The sequence below is a fragment of the Microcaecilia unicolor genome, chromosome 3 (assembly GCF_901765095.1).
Source record: "Microcaecilia unicolor chromosome 3, aMicUni1.1, whole genome shotgun sequence".
NCBI classification, from domain to species: domain Eukaryota; kingdom Metazoa; phylum Chordata; class Amphibia; order Gymnophiona; family Siphonopidae; genus Microcaecilia; species Microcaecilia unicolor.
In genome coordinates, this window is record NC_044033.1 from 166,040,463 (window position 1) to 166,064,368 (window position 23,906).

General features: G+C 48.9%; 1 protein-coding gene and 1 long non-coding RNA gene across 10 annotated transcripts in view; one reads left to right on the top strand and one right to left on the bottom strand.

The window, feature by feature from the left end:
- EPB41L2 (erythrocyte membrane protein band 4.1 like 2) overlaps positions 1–23,906 on the bottom strand; it is a 503,144-nt gene that overhangs the window by 347,354 nt on the left and 131,884 nt on the right. The window lies entirely within an intron of this gene.
- LOC115465805 lies at positions 5,824–22,432 on the top strand. Its single transcript, XR_003941461.1, has 3 exons — positions 5,824–5,906; positions 6,584–6,591; positions 22,421–22,432. It is a non-coding gene; the product is annotated as an uncharacterized LOC115465805 (long non-coding RNA).

Consider the following 23,906-nt stretch of genomic DNA (forward strand, 5'->3'; position numbering starts at 1 on the left):
AAAATGTTTCTTCACTCAACGTGTAATTAAACTCTGGGATCATTGCCAGAGAATGTGGTTAAGGTGGTTAGCATAGCGGAGTTTAAAAAAAGGTTTGGACGGCTTTCTAAAGGAAAAGTCCATAGACCGTTATTAAATGGACTTGGGGAAAATCCACTATTTTTGCGATAAGCAGTATAAAATGTTTTGTACTTTTTTGGGATCTTGCCAGGTATTTGTGATCTGGATCGGCCACTGTTGGAAACAGGATGCTGGGCTTGATAGTCCTTTGGTCTTTCCAAGTATGGCAATACTTATGTACTTATGCTCTGCCTCCGTTGCATGCAAATCTCTCTCATGTATATTCATTATGGATATCCTGAAAACCCGACTGGCTAGGGTGCCTCCAGGACCAGGTTTGAAAACCACCGTCATAGACATTGGCTGTTCTGTGTAAGAGATCTGTCAACAAAATATAAAAACAAATAGGAAGCAATTCTATAAATTAGCATCCCATTTTGAGTACCACAAAGGGGTGTACTTAGCACCAATTCCATAATGGCTCAAGGGCAGTCCTAAGACTTTACAGAATATTAGCGCAAAGTCATATTGGAGCATTTACTTACAACAGGCCAATGGCTAGCATAAGTGGGCATGCATAGCTGATAGTATAAGTTGCTCCTGTCACTTAAGGGTCCTTTTACCAAGCTGCAGCAAAAAGGGCCCTGCGATAGCGGCTGTTTTTGCCACGTGCCAGGGCCCTTTTTACTGCAGCAGGTAAAAAGACAGAAAAAACACATGGCCTTGCAGTAAGCTTGCACTTACCACCACCCACTGAGGTGATAAGGGCTCCCGCACTACCCCATCAGTATTTTTTTAAAATCCAGCAACGCCCAAAATAGGGCACCCTGGAGGCGGAACTACCACTGGCGGCCGCGCTGGGCCGGCGGTAGTTCCAGGATGCCATGCAGCAGCCCTTTAGTAAAAGGGCCCTTAGTGACATGCACATGATATGCGCATGCTCTGCCCTAACTTACACCTGATAGCTGTGCATTGTGAATAGAATATTGCCTAGCACATCTGCATAACTGCCAATTACTGGTACCAATCACATGCTAAAGTGCTAGCATTCTATAAATTGGGTACACTACTAGCCCCTAAATTTAGGCGCCAGTCTATAGAATTGCATTTAAAGCTTAAAAATTTGAAAGCATCTTTTAATTTAATAGGGAAAAGGACAGCAAGCATAGGGCCAGCTTTAACAAAATTTTCTTTCAGCGAGACATTTTCCTTCTCCTTTATGAGAGCATTGGTAAGTACACTGGAGGACCAGAATGCAAGTTGCTTACATATAACTGATGCTTACAGACACTGCAGGATAACTGGCCCAAACTGGTGACATTAACAGAGTCTAAGTTTCCATAGACACTTAGATGGCTGCACAGAAAAAGCTAGCAGTCCAGTGCTCCTAATTTTGACTGGAACTCTGGAACTCTGGAACTCCCCCCCCCCCCCCCCCCCAGGAAACTTCCCCAGCCTCTTCCAACAATGTGACACCACCATGGTTTTCCAGATTCTCCCCGCCCAACCATAGCTAAAGGCAGGAGCAATGCCCAATCACCCCTGCCACTGACCCCCCCCCCCCCCAAGATAACTCTACCACCTTCACCTTTAAATGCAGGAGTAAAGCGAAAGCTACATACCTGTAGAAGGTATTCTCCGAGAACAGCAGGCTGATTGTTCTCACTGATGGGTGACGTCGACGGCAACCCCAGAACCGGAATTCTCCCTAGCAACAAAGAGTTTGCTAGCCTCGCGCTCATGTGCGTATCGCGCATGTGCGACCGTCTTCCCGCCCGAACGCGAGCATGCTCCTCAGTCCAGTAAAAAGCAAAGAAAGGGAAGACAACTCCTCAGAGGAGGTGGGCGGGATTGTGAGAACAATCAGCCTGCTGTTCTCGGAGAATACCTTCTACAGGTATGTAGCTTCCCCTAGGGGGGAGGAGTTGGATTCTAAACCCCAAACAGATTCTGCAGCACAGACTGCCCAAACCGACTGTCTCGTCAGGTATCCTGCTGAAGGCAGTAATGAGATGTGAATGTCTGGACAGATGACCATGTCGCAGCTTTGCAAATCTCCTCAATAGTGGCTGAGTTCAAGTGGGCCACTGATGCAGCCATGGCTCGAACATTATGAGCCATGACATGACCTTCAAGAGTCAGCCCAGCCTGGGCATAAGTGAAGGAAATGCAATCTGCTAGCCAATTGGATATGGTGCGTTTCCCTACAGCCACTCCCCTCTTGTTGGGATCAAAAGAAACAAACATTTGGGCGGACTGTCTGTTGGGCTGTGTCCGCTCCAGATAGAAGGCCAATGCTCTCTTCCAGTCCAATGTATGCAGTTGACGTTCAGCAGGGCGGGTATGAGGATGGGGAAAGAATGTTGGCAAGACAACTGACTGGTTCAGATGGAACTCCGACACCACCTTCAACAAGAACTTCGGGTGAGTGCGGAGGACTACTCTGTTATGATGAAATTTTGTATAAGGAGCATGAGCTACCAAGGCTTGAAGCTCACTGACTCTGCGAGCTGAAGTAACTGCCACCAAGAAAATGACCTTCCAGGTCAAGTACTTCAGATGGCAGGAATTCAGTGGCTCAAAAGGAGGTTTCATCAGCTGGGTGAGAACGACATTGAGATCCCATGACACTGTAGGAGGTTTGATGGGGGGCTTTGACAAAAGCAAACCTCTCATGAAGCGAACAACTAAAGGTTGTCCTGAGATCGGCTTACCTTCCACACGGTAATGGTATGCACTAATTGCACTAAGCTGAACCCTTACAGAGTTGGTCTTGAGACCAGACTCAGACAACTGTAGAAGGTACTCAAGCAGGGTCTGTGTAGGACAAGAACGAGGATCTAGGGCCTTGCTGTCACACCAAACAGTAAACATCCTCCATAAAAAGAAGTAACTCTTTTTAGTGGAATCTTTTCTGGAAGCAAGTAAGATTTGGGACACCCTCTGAAAGACTTAAGGAGGCGAAGTCTACGCTCTCAACATCCAGGCCATGAGAGCCAGGGACCGGAGGTTGGGATGCAGAAGCGCCCCCTCGTTCTGAGTGATGAGGCTTGGAAAACACTCCAATCTCCACGGTTCTTCGGAGGACAGCTCCAGAAGAAGAGGGAACCAAATCTGACGGGTCCAAAAAGGCGCAATTAAAATCATGGTTCCGGAATCTTGCTTGAGTTTCAGTAAAGTCTTCCCCACCAAAGGTATGGGAGGATACGCATATAGAAGGCCCTCCCCCCAATGAAGGAGGAAGGCATCCGAAGCTTGTCTGCCATGGGCCTGAAGACTGGAACAGAATTGAGGGACCTTGTGATTGGCCTGAGTGGCAAAAAGATCTACCAAGGGGGTGCCCCACACTTGGAAGATCTTGCGTACTACTCTCGAGATGAGAGACCACTCGTGAGGTTGCGTGATCCTGCTCAATCTGTCGGCCAGACTGTTGTTTACGCCTGCCAGATACGTGACCTGAAGAAACATGCCATTCCAGCGAGCCCAAAGCCACATTCTGACGGCTTCCTGACACAGAGGGCGAGATCCTGTACCCCCATGCTTGTTGATGTAATACATAGCAACCTGGTTGTCTGTCTGAATTTGGATAATTTGATAGGACAGCCGATCCCGGAAAGCGTTTAGAGCGTTCCAGACCACTCGTAACTCCAGAAGATTGATCTGAAATCGTCTTTCCTGGAGGGACAAATATCCTTGGGTGTGAAGTCCATCGACATGAGCTCCCCACCCCAGGAGAGACGCATCAGTAGTCAGCACTTTTTGCGGCTGAGGAATTTGAAAAGGACGCCCCAGGGTCAAATTGGATCGAATTGTCCACCAATGTAGGGATTCGAGAAAACTCGTGGACAGGTGGATGACGTCCTCTAGATTCCCGGCAGCTTGGTACCACTGGGAAGCTAAAGTCCATTGAGCTGATCTCATATGAAGACGGGCCATGGGAGTCACATGAACTGTGGAGGCCATGTGGCCGATCAATCTCAACATCTGCCCGCACCTGAGAGACGAGAGCCAGGAGATTGTCAGCTCTCGTCTCGGGAAGGAAGGCACAAGCTGTCTGAGAGTCCAGCAGAGCTCCTATGAATTCTAGTTTCTGTACTGGAAGAAGGTGGGACTTTGGATAATTTATCACAAACCCTAGTAGCTGCAGGAGTTGAATAGTCATCCGCATTGACTGTAGGGCTCCTGCTTCTGAGGTGTTCTTCACCAGCCAATCGTCGAGATAGGGGAACATGTGCACTCCCAGTCTGCGGAAAGCCGCCGCTACAACAGCCAGGCATTTTGTGAACACTCTGGGCTCAGAGAGACCAAAGGGTAGCACACAGTACTGAAATTGCCGTGTTCCCAGACGGAATCGAAGATACTGTCTGTGAGCTGGCAGTATCGGAATGTGAGTATAAGCATCCTTTAAGTCCAGAGAGCATAGCCAATCGTTTTCCTGAATCATGAGAAGAAGAATGCCCAGGGAAAGCATCCTGAACTTTTCTCGGACCAGGTATTTGTTCAGGGCCCTTAGGTCTAGGATGGGACGCATCCCCCGTTTTCTTTCCACAAGGAAGTACCTGGAATAGAATCCCAGCCCTTCTTGCCCCGGTGGCACGGGCTCGACCACATGGGCACTGAGAAGGGCGGAGAGTTCCTCTGCAAGTACCTGCTTGTGTTGGAAGCTGAAGGACTGAGCTCCCGGTGGGCCACTTGGAGGTTTTGAGATCAAATTGAGGGCATATCCTAGCCAGACTATTTGGAGAACCCACTGGTCAGAGGTTATGAGAGGCCACCTTTGATGAAAAAATTTTAACCTCCCTTCGACCAGCAGATCGTCCGGCACGGACACTTTGATATCGGCTATGCTCAACAGGAGCCAGTCAAAAGCCTGTCCCTTGCTTTTGCTGGGGAGCTGCAGGGGCCTGCTGAGGCACATGCTGTTGACGAGAACGAGCGCGCTGGGGTTTAGCCTGAGCCGGCTGTCGGGAAGGTGGATTGTACCTGCGCTTATTAAAAGCGTAGATGCTGAAGGCGCACGGTGGGAGAGCTTGTCGAATGCGGTGTCCCGCTGGTGGAGCTGTTCTACCACCTGTTCGACCCGCTCACCAAAAATATTATCCCCCCGGAGTGGCGCCTCCGCCACTCGCTTCTGGAATCTACTGTCTAGGTCAGTGGCACGCAGCCATGAGAGCCTGCGCATCACTATACCTTGAGCAGCGGCCCTGGATGCAACATCAAAAGTATCGTAAGCACCCCTCCTAGACAGGAATTTACGACATGCCTTCAAGCTGCCTGACCACCTCCTGAAAAGGCTTGGTTTGCTCAGAAGGGAGCTTGTCCACCAAGTCCGCCAACTGCCGCACATTATTCCGCATGTGAATGCTCGTGTAGAGCTGGTAAGACTGAATTTTGGATACGAGCACAGCAGAATGATAGGCCTGCCGCCCAAAAGAATCCATAGTTCTAGACTCACGCCCAAGGGGCGCCGAGGCGTAATCCCTAGAACTCTTGGCCTTCTTAAGGGCCAAATCCACCACCCCAGAGTCATGAGGCAATTGGGTCTTCATTAACTCTGGGTCCCCATGGATTCGGTACTGGGACTCAATTTTCTTGGGAATGTGGGGAGTAGTTAATGGCTTCACCCAGTTCATCAACAATGTCTGCCTAAGGACATTATGAAGAGGAACTGTGGTGGATTCCTTAGGTGGAGATGGATAGTCCAGGACCTCGAACATCTCAGCCCTGGGCTCATCCACCGTCTCCACAGGGAAGGGAATGGCCGTAGACATTTCCCGGACAAATGAAGAGAAGGAAAGACTCTCCGGGAGAGAAAGCTTTCTCTCAGGTGAGGGAGTAGGATCGGAGTAGGACTCCTCATCCGAGAAATACCTGGTGTCCTGCTCCGCTTCCCATGAGTCCTCTCCATCGGTATCGGACATGAGTTGGTGAACCTCGGTCCGAAGCCGAGCCCGTCTCGACACCGAGGAACGATGTCCTTCGTGGTAGTGTCGAAAGGAAGACCCCCAAGCCACAGGCAACGAAGCTTCCTCCAGCGACGTCGGCGGGGAGTAAACCTGGGTGGTGGCCAATACTGGGGTCGGAGACCTCACCACGGGCGACGAGCCAACCGCTGCCTCCCTCAACGGTACCGACGGCGCAAGCACCTGCGGTACCGGAACAGATGGTATCGATGGCGCAAGCACCAAAGGTACCGGAGATGGTCGCAACAGCTCTCCCAGAATCTCTGGGAGTACGGCCCGGAGGCTCTCGTTCAGAGTAGCTGTAGAGAAAGGCAAAGGAGCCGGTACAGGCGACAATGACAGAACCTGTCTGGGGCTCGGAGTCGGTACCGGGCTGTCCTGGGTAGAGCACACCGACACCTCCTGAATGGAGGGCGAGCGATCCTCCTTGCATTGGCGCTTTTCGGGTGCCGAAGTCCTTGGCGTCCTGGAGCTCTCGGTACCGTGGCAGGAAGGTGACAGATGGCAATGCTTCTTAGCCTTCACTTGAAGCACGCCAACGGTACCCTCCGATACCTAAGAGGAAGACGTGGAATCCACACGCCTCCTCAGGGCCGGGTCCGAAGAAGGTCGATCCCGGGGGGCCTGTAGAACAGGAATCCTCGAGGCAGGTGGAGACCCACTCGACGGCTCACTGCCACCAGCATGGGACCTATGGACAGCTCTTACCTGCACTCCGGACGTCGATGCAGTCTCTGGTACCGACATCGATACCGGCGATGACCTCGATACCGCCGACTCCGTCGATGTCGATACCGAAGGACCGGACCTGGCTCCGAACAAAATGTTCCACTGAGCCAATCTCGCCGCCTGAGTCCTCTTTTTCAATTGGAAGCACAAAGTACAGGCGTTGGGACGATGACCAGCTCCCAAACACTGAAGACACGAAATGTGTCTGTCAGTGAGCGAGATTGTCCGGTTGCACAACGTGCACTTTTTAAAGCCACTGGTAGGCTTCGTGGACATGGGCGGAAAAATCACGCCGGCGAGGTCAAACGCGATGGTGTCGGGAAAAAAAGGACACCAAAAAAAAAAAAAAGAAAAAAGGGGTCCCACACGGGCGAAGAAAAAGAAAGAAAACTTACGGGAGCAAAGTTCTACAAAAATAATAGGAAAAAAAAAAATTTTTTTTTTGAACAGAAGATCGCGGAAAGCGAAGAGAGCCGAAAAACCGGCGAAACGACTCACGGGGAGTCCGTAAAACCGCAGCGAGGGGTCTTTGGGGCAGAGAACAGCAGCGAAGCAGCGTCCCGAGCTGCGGAAAAAACAAGACTGAGGAGCACGCTCATGTTCGGCCGGGAAGACAGTCGCGCATGCGCGATACGCACGGGAGTGCGAGGCTAGCAAACTCTTTGTTGCTAGGGAGAATTCCGGTTCTGGGACTGCCGTCGACGTCACCCATTAGTGAGAACAAGCAGCCTGCTTGTCCTCGGAGAAACCCCAATCACTCCTGTGTCTAAATCCCATTGGTTATCCCGACAAACTGCTAAAGATCAATCTTCTAAGTACAACGATATATGCCTGATTTAGCAGACTGAACCCTACAGGTGCAACCCAATGCACCACTAGAAGCCAGGCACTGCCATCTTTCAAAATGAGATCACTCCTGTCTTTATAGTTGGCTGGAGGGAACATGTTTGGGAGAAGTCTGGAGAAGATTGGCTAAGATTCAAGGGGTAGATGGTTTGGGGGGGGGGGTGGAGAATCACCAGAGGCTGGAATAATTCAGCATCGCTCTTGCCTTTAAAGGGGCTAGGAGGTCTGAGGGTCGTTGGGTGGGGGAGTGGAGTTGGGGGGAGGTATAAGGAGAATACAGCGTGGGATAAACATAAAGGAATCCTGTTTAGAAGGAATGGATCCATGGAATCTTAGCGGAGATTGGGTGGCAACGCCGGTAATTGGGAAACAAAACGGAAGCTGAGCAGACTTCTACGGTCTATGCCCTGATCGTGACTGAATAGATAGGGATGGGCTAGAGTGTAACTTATAAGGGGCTTCGACGTTAGCTTCAGAAATTAGTACAAGAACAGTACTGGGCAGACTTCTACAGTCTGTGCCCTGAGAAAGGCAAGGACAAATCAAACTCAGGTATACATATAAAGTATCACATACCATGAAAATGAGTTTATCTTGTTGGGCAGGCTGGATGGACCGTACAGGTCTTTATCTACCATCATTTACTATGTTACTATGTAATAAGGGCATTTTTTTTTGTTAGAGGGGGTACAAAGGAGCCACTAGGCCACCATGAATTGGGGGGTGGGGGGGAGGGTTTAGGAGGGAAATGGTATGTGGAAGGAGCTACTATGTTTTGATGGGGTAGGCTGGGGGTCAAGGGAGAGGGTGGGAGGAACAAGGCAGACATTTGGGGGATTTGGAGGGGGGAAGAGTGGTTAAAGGGAGACAAAAGGCACATCACACTGTAGTACACTAACACCATTATGTGCACCTAAAGGAATTATGCAGAATTTTGCAAGTTTTGGCACACAATTTCCTGGGTGTAATTTTATATTTTTATGAATTTTGTTTATATTTGAGATAAGTAAGGGTTCTATAAGAGTATAAAAATATCTATGTTTACTGGTGCAATCACAGCACTAGGACTAGTGCTTGAGAGCTTTTCTGATTAATTCAATACACTGCTTCGAACACTACATGGAAAGGGTATGATACATACCTGTAGCAGTTGTTCTCCGAGGACAGCAGGCTGATTGTTCTCACGACTGGGTTGACGTCCGCGGCAGCCCCCACCAACCGGAAGAAGCTTCGCGGGACGGTCGGCACGCAGGCCACGCCCACCGCGCATGCGCGGCCGCCTTCCCGCCCGTGCGCGACCGCTCCCGCCAGTTGAATGACAAGCAATAAAATATGAAACACACAACTCCAAAGGGGAGGAGGGAGGGTAGGTGAGAACAATCAGCCTGCTGTCCTCGGAGAACAACTGCTACAGGTATGTATCATACCCTTTCTCCGAGGACAAGCAGGCTGCTTGTTCTCACGACTGGGGTATCCCTAGCTCTCAGGCTCACTCAAAACAATAACCCAGGTCAATTGAACCTCGCAACGGCGAGGGTACAACAGAAATTGACCTACGAAGAACAACTAACTGAGAGTGCAGCCTGACCAGAATAAATTCGGGTCCTGGAGGGTGGAGTTGGATTTACACCCCAAACAGATTCTGCAACACCGACTGCCCGAACCGACTGTCGCGTCGGGTATCCTGCTGGAGGCAGTAATGAGATGTGAATGTGTGGACAGATGACCACGTCGCAGCCTTGCAGATCTCTTCAATAGTGGCTGACTTCAAGTGGGCCACCGACGCTGCCATGGCTCTGACACTATGAGCCGTGACATGACCCTCAAGAGCCAGCCCAGCCTGGGCGTAAGTGAAGGAAATGCAATCTGCTAGCCAATTGGAGATGGTGCGTTTCCCGACAGCGACCCCTAGCCTGTTAGGGTCGAAAGAAATAAACAATTGGGCGGACTGTCTGTTGGGCTGTGTCCGCTCCAAGTAGAAGGCCAATGCTCTCTTGCAGTCCAATGTGTGCAACTGACGTTCAGCAGGGCGGGTATGCGGCCTGGGGAAGAATGTTGGCAAGACAATTGACTGGTTAAGATGGAACTCCGACACCACCTTCGGCAGGAACTTTGGGTGAGTGCGGAGCACTACTCTGTTGTGATGAAATTTTGTATATGGAGCATGAGCTACTAGGGCTTGAAGCTCACTGACCCTACGAGCTGAAGTAACTGCCACCAAGAAAATGACCTTCCAGGTCAAGTACTTCAGATGGCAGGTATTCAGTGGCTCAAAAGGAGGTTTCATCAGCTGGGTGAGGACGACGTTGAGATCCCATGACACAGTAGGAGGCTTGATAGGGGGCTTTGACAAAAGCAAGCCTCTCATGAATCGAACGACTAAAGGCTCTCCAGAGATGGCTTTACCTTCCACACGATAATGGTAAGCACTAATCGCACTAAGGTGATTCCTTACTGAGTTGGTCTTGAGGCCAGACTCTGATAAGTGCAGAAGGTATTCAAGCAGGTTCTGTGCAGGGCAAGAACGAGGTTCTAGGGCCTTGCTCTCACACCAAACGACAAACCTCCTCCACTTGAAAAAGTAACTCTTTTTAGTGGAATCCTTCCTAGAGGCAAGCAAGACCCGGGAGACACCCTCAGACAGACCCAACGCAGCGAAGTCTACGCCCTCAACATCCAGGCCGTGAGAGCCAGGGATTGAAGGTTGGGGTGCAGCAACGCTCCGTCGTTCTGCGAAATGAGAGTCGGAAAACACTCCAATCTCCACGGTTCTTCGGAGGACAACTCCAGAAGAAGAGGGAACCAGATCTGACGGGGCCAAAAGGGCGCTATCAGAATCATGGTGCCGCGGTCTTGCTTGAGCTTCAGTAAGGTCTTCCCCACCAAAGGTATGGGAGGATAAGCATACAGGAGGCCGGTCCCCCAATGAAGGAGAAAGGCATCTGACGCTAGCCTGCCGTGTGTCTGAAGTCTGGAACAGAACAGAGGCAGCTTGTGGTTGGTCTGAGAGGCGAAAAGATCCACCGAGGGGGTGCCCCACTCTCGGAAGATCTTGCGTACCACTCTGGAATGGAGCGACCACTCGTGCGGTTGCATGACTCTGCTCAGTCTGTCGGCCAGACTGTTGTTTACGCCTGCCAGGTACGTGGCTTGGAGAAGCATGCCGAACCGACACGCCCAACGCCACATACCGACGGCTTCCTGACACAGGGGGCGAGATCCGGTGCCCCCCTGCTTGTTGACGTAATACATTGCAACCTGATTGTCTGTCCGAATTTGGATAATTTGGCAGGACAGCCGATCTCTGAAAGCCTTCAGTGCGTTCCAGATCGCTCGGAGCTCCAGGAGGTTGATCTGCAGATCCTTTTCCTGGAGGGACCACAGACCCTGGGTGTGAAGCCCATCGACATGGGCTCCCCACCCCAGGCGAGATGCATCCGTCGTCAGCACTTTCGTGGGCTGCGGAATTTGGAATGGACGTCCCAGGGTCAAATTGGTCCGTATGGTCCACCAGAGCAGTGAAGTGCGGCAACTGGTGGAGAGGCGGATGACATCCTCTAGATTCCCGGTGGCTTGGAACCACTGGGAAGCTAGGGTCCATTGAGCAGATCTCATGTGAAGACGAGCCATGGGAGTCACATGAACTGTGGAGGCCATATGACCCAGAAGTCTCAACATCTGCCGAGCTGTGATCTGCTGAGACGCTCTGGTCTGCGAAGCCAGGGCCAAGAGATTGGTGGCCCTCGCTTCGGGAAGGTAGGCCTGAGCCGTCTGGGAATTCAGCAGCGCTCCTATGAATTCCAGAGACTGAGTTGGCTGGAGATGGGACTTTGGGTAATTTATCACAAACCCCAGCAGCTCCAGAAGCTGAATAGTGCACTGCATGGACCGGAGGGCTCCTGCCTCCGAGGTGTTCTTGACCAGCCAATCGTCGAGATATGGGAACACGTGCACTCCCAAGCTTGCGTAGGTAGGCCGCTACCACCACGAGGCACTTTGTAAACACTCGTGGGGCAGAGGCGAGCCCAAAGGGCAGCACACAATACTGAAAGTGCCGTGCGCCCAGGCGGAATCTGAGATACTGTCTGTGAGCTGGCAGTATCGGGATGTGAGTGTATGCGTCCTTTAAATCCAGGGAACATAGCCAATCGTTTTTCTGAATCATTGGCAGAAGGGTGCCCAAGGAAAGCATCCTGAACTTTTCTTTGACCAGGAATTTGTTCAGGCCTCTCAGGTCTAGGATGGGACGCATCCCCCCTGTTTTCTTTTCCACAAGGAAGTACCTGGAATAGAATCCCTGCCCTTCCTGCCCGGGTGGTACGGGCTCGACCGCATTGGCGCTGAGAAGGGCGGAGAGTTCCTCTGCAAGTACCTGCTTGTGATGGGAGCTGAAAGACTGAGCTCCCGGAGGACAATTTGGAGGCAGGGAGGCCAAATTCAGGGCGTATCCGCACCGCACTATTTGGAGAACCCACTGGTCGGAGGTTATGAGAGGCCACCTTTGGTGAAAAAATCTTAACCTCCCTCCGACCGGCAGATCGTCCGGTACGGACACTTGTAGGGCGGCTATGTTCCCGTGGATCCAGTCAAAAGCCCGTCCCCGGCTTTTGCTGTGGGGGGGCTGCTTAGGCGCACGCTGTTGACGAGAACGAGCGCGCTGGGGCTGTCCCTGTGCCTGACGAGGCCTTCGGGCCGGCTGGTTGTACCTACGCTTCGCAAAAGAATAGGGTGCAGCCTGCCGAGCCCGGGAAAAACGCCCGCCCGTGGGGGCGGGTGCTGAAGGCGCCCGGTGGGAGAGCTTGTCGAGAGCGGTTTCCCGCTGATGCAGTTGGTCAACCATCTGCTCGACCTTCTCGCCAAAAATATTATCCCCCCGGCAAGGGACGTCAGCCAGTCTCTGCTGGGTGCGGTTGTCCAGGTCAGAGGCACGCAGCCATGAGAGCCTGCGCATCACTATACCTTGGGCCGCAGCACGAGATGCCACGTCACAGGTGTCAAAAATCCCCCTGGACAGGAACTTTCTGCACGCCTTCAGCTGCCTGACCACCTCCTGATAAGGCCTGGACTGCTCCGGCGGGAGCTTATCGACCAGGTCCGCCAGCTGTTGCACATTGGTCCGCATGTGGATGCTCATATAGAGCAGGTAAGATTGGATGCGGGTCACGAGCATGGAGGATTGGTAGGCCTTCCTCCCAAATGAGTCCAGAGTGCGAGACTCCCGCCCCGGGGGCGCCGAGGCGGTATCCCTCGAACTCCGTGCCCTCTTGAGAGCAGAATCCACGACCGCTGAGTCATGGGGCAACTGGGGCCGCATGAGCTCTGGGTCAGAGTGGATCCTGTACTGGGACTCTGCTTTCTTGGGAATGGTGGGGTTAGTTAGTGGTCGCACCCAGTTCCGAAGCAGCGTCTCCTTCAGGACATTGTGCAGCGGTACCGTGGAGGACTCTCTAGGTGGTGATGGATAGTCGAGGACCTCGAGCATCTCGGCCCTCGGCTCTTCCACAGAGACCACGGGAAAGGGAATGCTTATAGACATATCCCGCACAAAGGAGGCAAAGGAGAGACTCTCAGGAGGTGAGAGCTTCCTCTCCGGTGACGGCGTGGGGTCCGAGGGAAGGCCCGTAGACTCCTCTGAGGAGAAATATCTCGGGTCCTCCTCTTCCCCCCACGAGTCCTCATCCTCGGTATCGGACATTAGCTCATGTAGCTGAGTCCGGTACCGGGCCCGGCTCGACGTCGAGGCACCAAGGTCTCGGTGTCGTCGAGCGGTGGACTCCCGCGCCGGCGGGGACGGAGCTCCCTCCATCGACGTCGACGGGGACTCCACCTGCGTGGCGGTCGAGACCGGCACCGCAAGCGGCGGCGGTGTCGACAGCCCCGGCGCCGGGCTAGAGCTCGCCGGCGCCACAGTCATCGGCGCCGGGGGCGCAAGCACCCCCGACGCCGGCACAGCCTGGCGCATCAGCCCTTCCAGGATCCCCGGAAGGATGGCTCTGAGGCACTCGTCCAGGCCCGCTGCCGGGAAAGGCGGTGGGGCCGGTAAGGGTGTCGGTGCCAGAAGCTGCTGGGGGCCAGGAGACGGCACCGAGGTGCCGGAACCCCGACGCGTCGGTACCTCCACCACCGACGGAGATCTCTCCTCTCTGCGATGACGCTTCGGCGTCGACTCCTCTTCAGGGTGCACCGAGGGCTCCCGGTGACGGCGCTTCTTATCTTTTTTCCGGTGCACGTCACCGGTGCCGGAGGGCATGGAGGAGGAGGAGGTCGATCCCCCTCGGTCTCGAGGTACCGGGTCCGACAGGGTTCGGTCCCGTGGCTCACGAGTTGAGGGAGTGACCGGGGCCGACTGCCCACGCGGCCTCTCAACCCCACTCTCACCGGCGGACCGGCGGGCCAACGGGACCTGTTCTCCTGGGGTCGCTGCCATCGGTGCCGATGTCTCGGGCATCGATACCGGTACCGAAGAACCGGCCTTCGATACCGATGCTGTCGAGGTCGACGTCGAGGGGCCGGCGCAAGTTCCAAAAAGACGGTCCCGCAGAACTTGCCTCGCAACCTGAGTCCGTTTCCGGAGACCGAGACACAAAGCGCACGACTTGAGATTGTGCTCCGGCCCGAGGCACTGGAGGCACCAAGCGTGGGTGTCGGTCTGCGAGATCGGCCGGCCGCAGCGACCACACTTTTTAAATCCACTCGGGACCTTCGAGGACATCGACGGAAAAATCGCGTCGGCGAAGTCAAAGTCGGCAATGGTGGCTAAAATCACACCACGAAAAAATCAACCGACCGAGCGGCCACTAGGCCGCAACGTGGCGTCCCCGCTAGAAAGCGAGGGAAAAAGGGGAGCGCGTGCTCCACACGCGCAAAAAGAAATTTCTTTTTTTTTTTTTTTTTTTTTTAAAACAATACAAACAAAAAACAGAGGGAACCGAACGGTCCAAGCGACGATCCGCGTAAACGCGGTCGAAAATCCGGCGGCTGAACAGAGAGAGAGGCAAACGCACCACTCTCTCAGTCGCGGGAAAAAAGTAACTGGCGGGAGCGGTCGCGCACGGGCGGGAAGGCGGCCGCGCATGCGCGGTGGGCGTGGCCTGCGTGCCGACCGTCCCGCGAAGCTTCTTCCGGTTGGTGGGGGCTGCCGCGGACGTCAACCCAGTCGTGAGAACAAGCAGCCTGCTTGTCCTCGGAGAAAATATTACTATACGGCTAATTATTTCTATAGTGCTACTAGACATATGCAGTGCTGTACATAAGAGACAGTCCCTGCTCAACAGAGCTTACAATTACAAGACAAAACAGGACAAATAAGGGATAAAAAAAGTTTCATTTATTACGGGAATGATTTAACACAAACTTACCAAACCATAACACAATACAGTGCTACTTTACAATTTTTTTAAATAACATGCAAGGCCTTGCCCTCATACCACACAGTATTGTCGCTCACCTGTAATATATACTTTCAGTAAGACAGCAGGATTAAATCAGGCATACAAGTGGGTGATGTTATCCAATAACACCATAGCAATGAAAAGAGTACTGATGACCCACAGAAGTTCCACAAAAAGTTGTTTATTCAAAACCAGATGTATTATCAAGCTTAGCTAACAAACTGGTGCTGACCCAACATGGCCACATTTCAGCTAAAACGCCTGCCTCAGAAAGAAGAATGGCAAGCCATGAGAAGAGAAAACCAATACAGTGCTATGAGAATCATCATGTCAAGACTTTTTGAAACGTATACATACCCATCAATTTTTTGACCCCTGAGGAAGGCTTTGTAACCGAAACACGGACCGTGTAGGGTCCCAACAAACTCTGTTTTTGGTGCTCTTACCACCTTGGTTTTAGTTTACTTCCACCCCTGTGTACTTTGCTTCTTTTGGCTTTTTTGTGGAAGATGTGGACCTCCCTTTCTTTGAACCCCAAATGTAAGCAACCTGAATCAGTATGCAATTGAAAATCAAATTAACAAATCTGTGCTGCTTCCTCACATAAGAGAAGGGAACCTATTCCTCCTTACTTATTGACATAAGTCTGACAACTTAGTTGCCATGTTTTCAGACTGAGTGATTTTGAGGTTGGTGTGTCAACACTTGAAGGTAGTAGAATACTACACAGCGCTCCAGATAATTGATATGGAGCAGCTGTTCAGCTTATAACAAGGTTCCTTGATTTCAACTGCAATACAAGATGGGCATTACAACTGCTGTTGGAAGACTTGTTGTAAGGATGGAAGAACATTCTATTGATGCTAAACACGAAAGCCCTGAAGCCCGAAGTCAGGCATCCTCACCACTGTAACGTGGTCCAAAATGAAGGCAACAGAATTGGGGAATTTTTACCAGAAGAATTTGAATAGAAAAAGGTTAGCCCACCGAGTCCATTAAAATATGAAACCCCACTGATGCTCTCTCATTTTCAAGTTGGCAAAGAACACAATATAAACTGCAATGGCCAGTGGACCATGACATTCTACTAGATTATTTTGGCATGTACAGCAATGTTCTTCAACGGTTTAAGGTCTTTCTAATCACTAAATGCTACCAAGAAAAACAGTCAGGCCTCATATCCACTCCCTAGAGTCCTAATTGTGGAGTGCTACAAGGCTCTCCTCTCCTCCAACCTGTTTAACATTATGATGGCCCCGTGAGGCTACCTACTTGAATCAAATGGTTTCAAATGCTTCATGTATGCCGATAATGTCACAATCTATATCTCTTTTACCAATATCAAAGAAATCTTAAACAATATATGATATGGCCTAGACCTAACGGAATCATGGGCAAACAATTTCAAATTGAAACTTAACAGAGAGAAAAATAAATTCTTATTAACAACAAACCCTCACCACCCAATAACTTCCAAAACCATTACTATTAACAATATTAATCTATCTATTGGAGCATAACCTGAAAATCCTGGGAACAACAATTAATCAACATCTTTCATTTGAACCACAAGTATCCAAATTAGTGTCTAAGTATTTAAATCATTATGGAAATTAAAAAGATTAAGACCATACTTTCAAAATACAATTTTTTAGATCTTTAACACAATCCTTAGTACTATCAAAATTTGACTACTGAAATGCTGTTTACGCAGGACTCAAGATCTCGTTAATCAGAAAATTGCAAACTGAACAGAACACAGCAACTCTGAATCCCTATAAACTCATACATCTCTTTCAAACTACGTGCATTTGCCCACCAAATTACTTATGGTTCATCTCCATCCTATATGCAAAACTTTATAGGGTTATCAATATGTAATGCTAAAAAAATCTTCAAGAGAGGCTTTGTATTACACTTCTCTCAAGGCAATAAAACTAAATATATGACTACTCACACTGTTGGTTTTCCTTACAATGTACTAGTAGACGGAATTCTTTACCCAAGCAGCTCCGCCAAATTGAAAATTATTTTACATTTTGTAAACTACTAAAGACACACTTAAGACTGACCATTAACGAAAGAAACAGCCAATCCTATAACTAATTATTTGCACCAACAAGCACTATGACTCTTTTCATATTTTACCTTGAATATTACAAATATGCTACACCAACTTGACTTCATGTTAAATTATCAGAACCTGTATCTACTTTGTTCTATGTATCCAGAACAGACTGCCAGTTCTACAATCTGAACTACATTGAACTTATATCTTGCCTGAGACAATGAGGGAAATAAATGTCACAAATAATTAAATAAATCTGGCCTAATATCTGTAAGTAGGCCTTGTCTGTGACAGTTCTGGAACTTTGAATCACTGGACAGGATGCATCAGGAGGCCTTTGATGGGGGGACCTGGAGTACCTCAACTTTCTACCCTGGATGTACCCAACCAGTATGAATGAATATGAATGAATGATAATCCTGGTCGCTCTTTGATCTTTGTGATGATCGCATTATGCCTCTCTATTTTTTCTTCTTTCCTGTCTCTGACTGTGTTCCTGATTTATTTTCATTTTATTATAAACTGCCTTGTTCTGCTATGGAAAGTCAGTATATTAAGAATAATATTAAGAATAATAAATCATAAACCATTAATATTCATATGCTTTATGGAAGAAAGGCTTGTGCTTGATCTTTATCTACAATAGCTACTATTAATGAAATCCTATTGTAAGTATTAATTTCTCCAAATTCATGACAAACCCTACGCCCACAAGGAGAGGTATTGTTTTGTCTCTGATAGGCAGATCAAAAGCCCCGCGCTGTTCCAAAGAGCGCTGGAACAGCGCGGGGCTTTACCGCACTGATGATCAGAGATAATGCATGCAAATTTAAGCAGCGCAATTATCTCTGATCATGGGGTAGAAGTGAGGACGAATTGTGCCTGAGCATGCGCTCAGCACAATCCTCCCGCACTTGACAGGTCTGGGCTGTCAAAAGCCCAAACCTGTCAAACACAAGGGCTGGAGGTCCATGGGAGCAACAGGCCCTGACTACCCCTGCCCGAGTAACCGGGGCTGGAGGTCCAGCGGACCTCCGGTCCCCCCAACGATCCCAACCCCCCCCCCCCCAGGTTCAGGAAGGGCTGGAGATCCAGTAGGTCTCCAGCCCACCCAAACCCCCAGAAAATGGTCCCTGGTGGTCTAGTGGCCGCCGGCCAAACCCCCTCCCACCCAGCGAGCGACGAGGGGGGGGGGCCGGACCTCCAGCCCACCCCAACTCCGCCCCCCCAGCATTGTCTGACCAATCCCTGGTGGTCCAGCGTAAAAGACAACCCCCTCCCGGCCCCCCTACCTTAGTTGGAGGAGGGAAAAAGTCTGCCTCCCTCCTCGTCCTTGGGTTGACCGCAATGCAAAATGGTGGCACCCAGCGCATCCTTATATGGTCTGTAGCTCCGCCCAGCACATCCCAGGATGCACTGGGCAGGGCTGGGCGCAGCCATTTTGCGGCAGTGTCAACCCAAAGAAGAGGAGGGAGGCAGGCTTTCTCCCTCCTCCAACTAAGGTAGAGGGGCCGGGAGGGGGTTGTCATTTACGCTGGACCACCAGGGATTGGTCAGACAACGCTGGGGGGGGGGGGGCTGGAGGTCCGCCGGACCTCCAGCCCCCCCCCCCCCCGTCGCTCGCTGGGTGGGAGGGGGCTTGGCTGGCAGCCACTAGACCACCAGGAACCATTTTCTGGGGGTTTGGGGGGCAGGAGACCCACCGGATCTCCAGCCCTCCTGATCCTGGGGGTGGGATCATCAGGGGGACCAGAGGTCCACCGGACCTCCAGCCCCGTTGGCAGGTTTGCTTTGGGGGGGGGGGAACAGGGGCCTGCCAGCATGCAACTGCATGCTGGACAGGGCTCACCATTCCTCCCCAATGATCTGCAAACCCTAACGCCAGCTCGGAGCTGGTGTAGGGTTTGCCGCGGCCAGCGACCCAAATTTTGGTGAGCTGGCTGCTGATCATTGGCGATGAATGCGCTGAGCCCTGTTTAGCATGCATTGGCATGCTACTTACGCAAAGAGCCCTTGAGCGCGTTGTTTCACACGCTCGAGGGCTCTAATCATGGGGCGGTAGCAAATGCCGGTGCTAGTATGGCGCTAACAGCCTCTTGCGCTGGCGTTTGCTTTTGATCATGAGGGCTTGAGGAAGGCAGTCAGGTCCTTTGAGGAAACTGCCAGAACCTAGTCACTGAGTTATGGAACAATTACAAATCCCTACCTGGGCAGGTTAGTGATCACCACCACAGGGATTTAGTGAAAAAATTGGTGGCTGATAAAAGGCTGAAGGGAATGAATTTGTAATTGAAGTTGTCAAAAAGCAAAAGGCAAAGATATTTCCTGCACATAGACTGACTTGGAATGTGAGAACAAACAGCTATTCTCCTTTTGTCAAGTAGGGGAGGATGGAGGAGGACAATGTTCATTTTTGAACTTCTCTTTGTATAAGAACAACTTGGTCTCTGAGGTCTAAAATTAAACATAATCCTCTGGTATTCTTGGAGATCAAAACGTACTTGGAATAGAAGCCCTGAATGGAGAAGTGTGACTTCTTCCTGAAACTGGTAGCTGTGTGTTTGAGGCATCTGATGCCAAGTCAGTTCCTCCTCATCCAGAACCAGCCTCAGGGCCACCTCCTGAGGCAGCTCCACCATTCTTTCCTTGGACCAAACTTCATTTAGCAGTGCCCTCTGCCATCTACCCCTCGATCACTTCTAATCCAGTCCACCACTTTCAGACCCACTCAAAGACCAGCCTCCATAAAATCATCAAAAGAATCTTGCATTAGTACTGAAAAAAAAAGCCTAGGAGAACAAATGGTGCTTTTCCCCCCTTGAGGAAAAAAGAAAACAATTAAGAGAACCACTAAACTCACACTTTTCCAACAGCAGAATATGAACACAGGAGTAGCAATGCCGTGGGAGCACAAAAATTCTCATGTGCACATTTTATTTATTTAAAATGTTCTAGTCTGCACCAAGACCTTTGGGGTTTTTCAGGAAGCTCTGGATCAATGTCAGCTTGGAACCGAATGCAGCAGTCTTGTGACCCACCAATGTAACTATGGTGAACTGCTTTCCTTCAGAGAAACAATATTTCTTCATTCTGACAATAAAGTTTCTCTACTTAGTTATTACCATTACCTCATTCACTCTTCCTTTCCAAACTGTTTTGAAATTACTTTAGCTTACGTCTTTCTTTAAAGCGAAAGCACAATGTTATGACCAGGGCTTTTGTTGAGGAGGTACTTGGGGGTACTGAGCACCGGCACCTTTTCCACTGCCTGCTAAACTGACCCATGGTCCCTAAGTTTTAATGAAAGAGCTCAGGCTGTACACACCAATTCTGCCTTGTCATAGATTCTGTGACTGGTTGCAGGGGGCCTAGTTATTGTGGGGTGGGTCCCTCAGTGATCATCCCACCTCTGAAGGGTGGCCTGGCATTTGAGTACCGGCACCTTTTTTGCTAGAAAAAATGCATTGGTTATGACCCTCACATCAACAGTAAGAGCAGCTCTATGATTCAACTGTTAAAAACATTACGATTATCACTTATTTTTGTAATAATACAAAACTTATGCAGCACTATACTGTACAAATAAACAGTCTCTGATTAATAGAATTTACAGGCTAGTCAACACATACATGCAGAACAAAACAAGAAATTTGGAGAATTTTGTTATAGAAACTAGTTGAACAACAATGCTATGATCAGGACAGCCAGAGTTTAAGATTTATAAACAACCTCAAAGGTAGGCTTTTAGTTTGATGTGTATAAAACTAGAAAGGGAGCACAATTAACCTATAAAGTGTGTTTGATGCAAACAAAGGTGGAGAGCACAGAGTCAGGAGTTAGTAATAGAAGGGAAACATAGAAATGATAAGTAGTAGTAGTAGTAGTGTAGGGAGAGGAAGGAAAGAAAAGTTTCTTCCATTCTCACTAAGGGGTCTGTTTACTAAGTCACACCAGTGGCTTCCGCACAGTAGTGCGGACACAGCCCATTCAAAGTGAATGGGCTGTGTTGGAACTAGCACTAGCTACCAGCTTAGTTTTCTACCTTCAAGATATTCAACAATTCTTAATTCCACAGGTGATTATACTATATACTTACAACTATTTAAAATTAATTGAAATCTATAGTTATCTACAAGGTCTCTGTATCTATGTTTAGCAAAGATTATTTATGAACAAGGTCCACTATGAACAACAATCACCCCTTTAAAACACTTCTCATCTGGGGGGGAACGATGTCACAATAAGGGGGTACATTTTGAAGAAAGGGTGTATCAATTAGGTTATGGTTACTGTTATAGTTTGGAGGTAGCTGTAATACCCCATGTTTGATTCAGTGCATTGCAAGTTTTCTACATCGAAGATGTGGTGGGAAGGTGGGGGGGGGGGGGGGGGGGGGGGGGGGGGGAGGAAAAGTTGTTAAAAGTTTGATGACTGTAAACAGCGAGGTATAACTGTTGAGTAACACACAGACCTGTTATAGCATGGTATTACACTCGCTGAGTTGAAGTGCACTTGTATTATTTTTATTGTCATCAATAAAAAAAACGTTGAAACATAAAAACACTTCTCATCTTTGCAGTAGTATTAAGCGCCAAGTGCTTTCTTGTTTATATTTTTATAACCCAATTTTCTGTATCATAAGGATAGATAGCATTATATGATCTTGGGCACTGCAGCTATCTTTATAGTATGCTTCTCTACAAATATATGTGTTCAATTTTATTTACTAATACTGTTTGAGCATATTAATCACAGAATCTGTATTAGCGCTGAATAAACAGTGTCAAATACGCATTTTAACAGAGGAATTTCTTTTCTATTTTTACATCTATTCTCTACTTAATAGCAACATACAGCAAGCAATGTACACGTGACAGTACACATGACAATGAGGCATATTTTCAAAGCACTTTGGGAGGCTAAGTTCCATAGGTTTCTATGGAACTTTGGGAGGCTAAGTGCTTTGAAAATATGCCTCTATGTATCACCAGGCCATAACAGCCAAAAAAAACCCCATTTTTCTCAACACATAGAACAAGCTGCAAATTCAACCAAGCAGCTCTAGTAAACAGCCTACTGCAAGCACCACAACAGAACCAGCATTCCCAGTTACAACTAACCAGCAATGATTTTGCCACTTATTTTGCCAACAAAATTAAACGTCTCCATCAGGACTTACAGAAAGTCCCATCAAAGCTCCTACCAGCTAATGAAGAGAACACTCCCTCTTCTCCGCCATGCACAGCCATCTGGGACTCATTCAACCAGGTCACAGAAGCAGCTCTTGAAAATATCCTGAAAGGTCTACGGCCTACAACCAGCCCTCTTGATCCCTGCCCAGCAAAGATTGTAAAGCAAGCAAGCACAGGCCTCATTAAAGGGGCCACTAAAATTGTTAACTCCTCTCTTATAAAAGGGAAGCTGACAACAAAAGTGCTTTGGTGCGCCCCCTACTGAAAAAGATCTCACTGGACCAGGATAAGCTCAAAAACTACCAACCAGTTTCTAGCATTCCTTTCCTGGCAAAACTTATAGAACAAAAAAAGGAGAGAGGAGGTCCTCACAACTTCAAGAGAAGCAGACAAAAACAACAGGTTGAAAGTGAGGAAAGTTCCAAATGACCAAGTCAATCAAGGAATAAGAGAGTCCAAAAGTTTATTTGCCAAAGTAAACTTACCCAAAAGACCCTACATGGGCCATGTTTCGGCACGAAGCCTTCCTCAGCTCCCAGAGGGGCTACGTATAACTCGAGACTACCTCTACTTCAGGAAGCAGGTGAAAGCCTGGCTCTTCTCCCAAGCCTTTAATAAATAGGGTGATTGACTATACCCTCATTCTGCACCTGGACTAGCTTTGCAGTTCCTTATCTCTTGTTTAACTATACAATGAACTTGCCTTTTAGCTAATCATCAAATTATTCCAACTGACTCTGTACCAAGCATCTTGTTCCCATCATATATCTGCTCTTGGTCTCTCAGCTATATGGTAAGACGTATAGTAGAAACTTTTTAGCATCATATCTATGTCAGTTGAATGCTCTAATGAATGCTTATTAGATGTATCATTTGAATTCCAGTGCTGTTAAATGTGTATATTTTTGATACTGTTTCATGGTAGTTTTATTAGGTTTCAATTTACTGTTTTCAAGTTTACCTTATTTACATAAGTACATAAGTATTGCCACACTGGGACAGAGCAAAGGTCCATCAAGTCCAGTATCCCGTTTCCAACAGTGGCCAATTTAGGTCACAAATACCTGGCAAGATCCCAAAAAAGTTCAATACATTTTATGCTGCTTATCCCAAAAATAGCAGTGGATTTATCCCAAGTCAATGTAATAATGATCTACGGACTTTTCCTTTAGGAAGACGTCCAGACTTTTTAAAACCCCACTAAGCTAACCACCTTTACATTTTCTGGCAACAAATTCCAGAGTTTAATTACACGTTGAGTGAAGAAACATTTTCTCTGATTCGCATTAAATTTACTACTTTGTAGCTTCATTGCATGCCCCGTAGTCCTAGTATTTTTGGAAAGAGTAAACGATTCACGTCTACTCATTCTACTCCACTCATTATTTTATATCCCCACTCAACAGTCTTTTCTCCAAGCTGAAGAGCCATAGACACTTCAGCCTTTCCTCATAGGGAGGTCATCCCATCCCCTTTATCATTTTCGTCGCCCTTCTCTGTACCTTTTCTAATTCTATTATGTCTTTTTTGAAATGCGGTGACCAGAAATGAACAAAATATTCAAGCTGTGATCGCACCATGGACCAATACAAAGGCACTATAATGTCCTCACTTTTGTTTTCCATTCCTTTCCTAATACCTAACATTCTATTTGCTT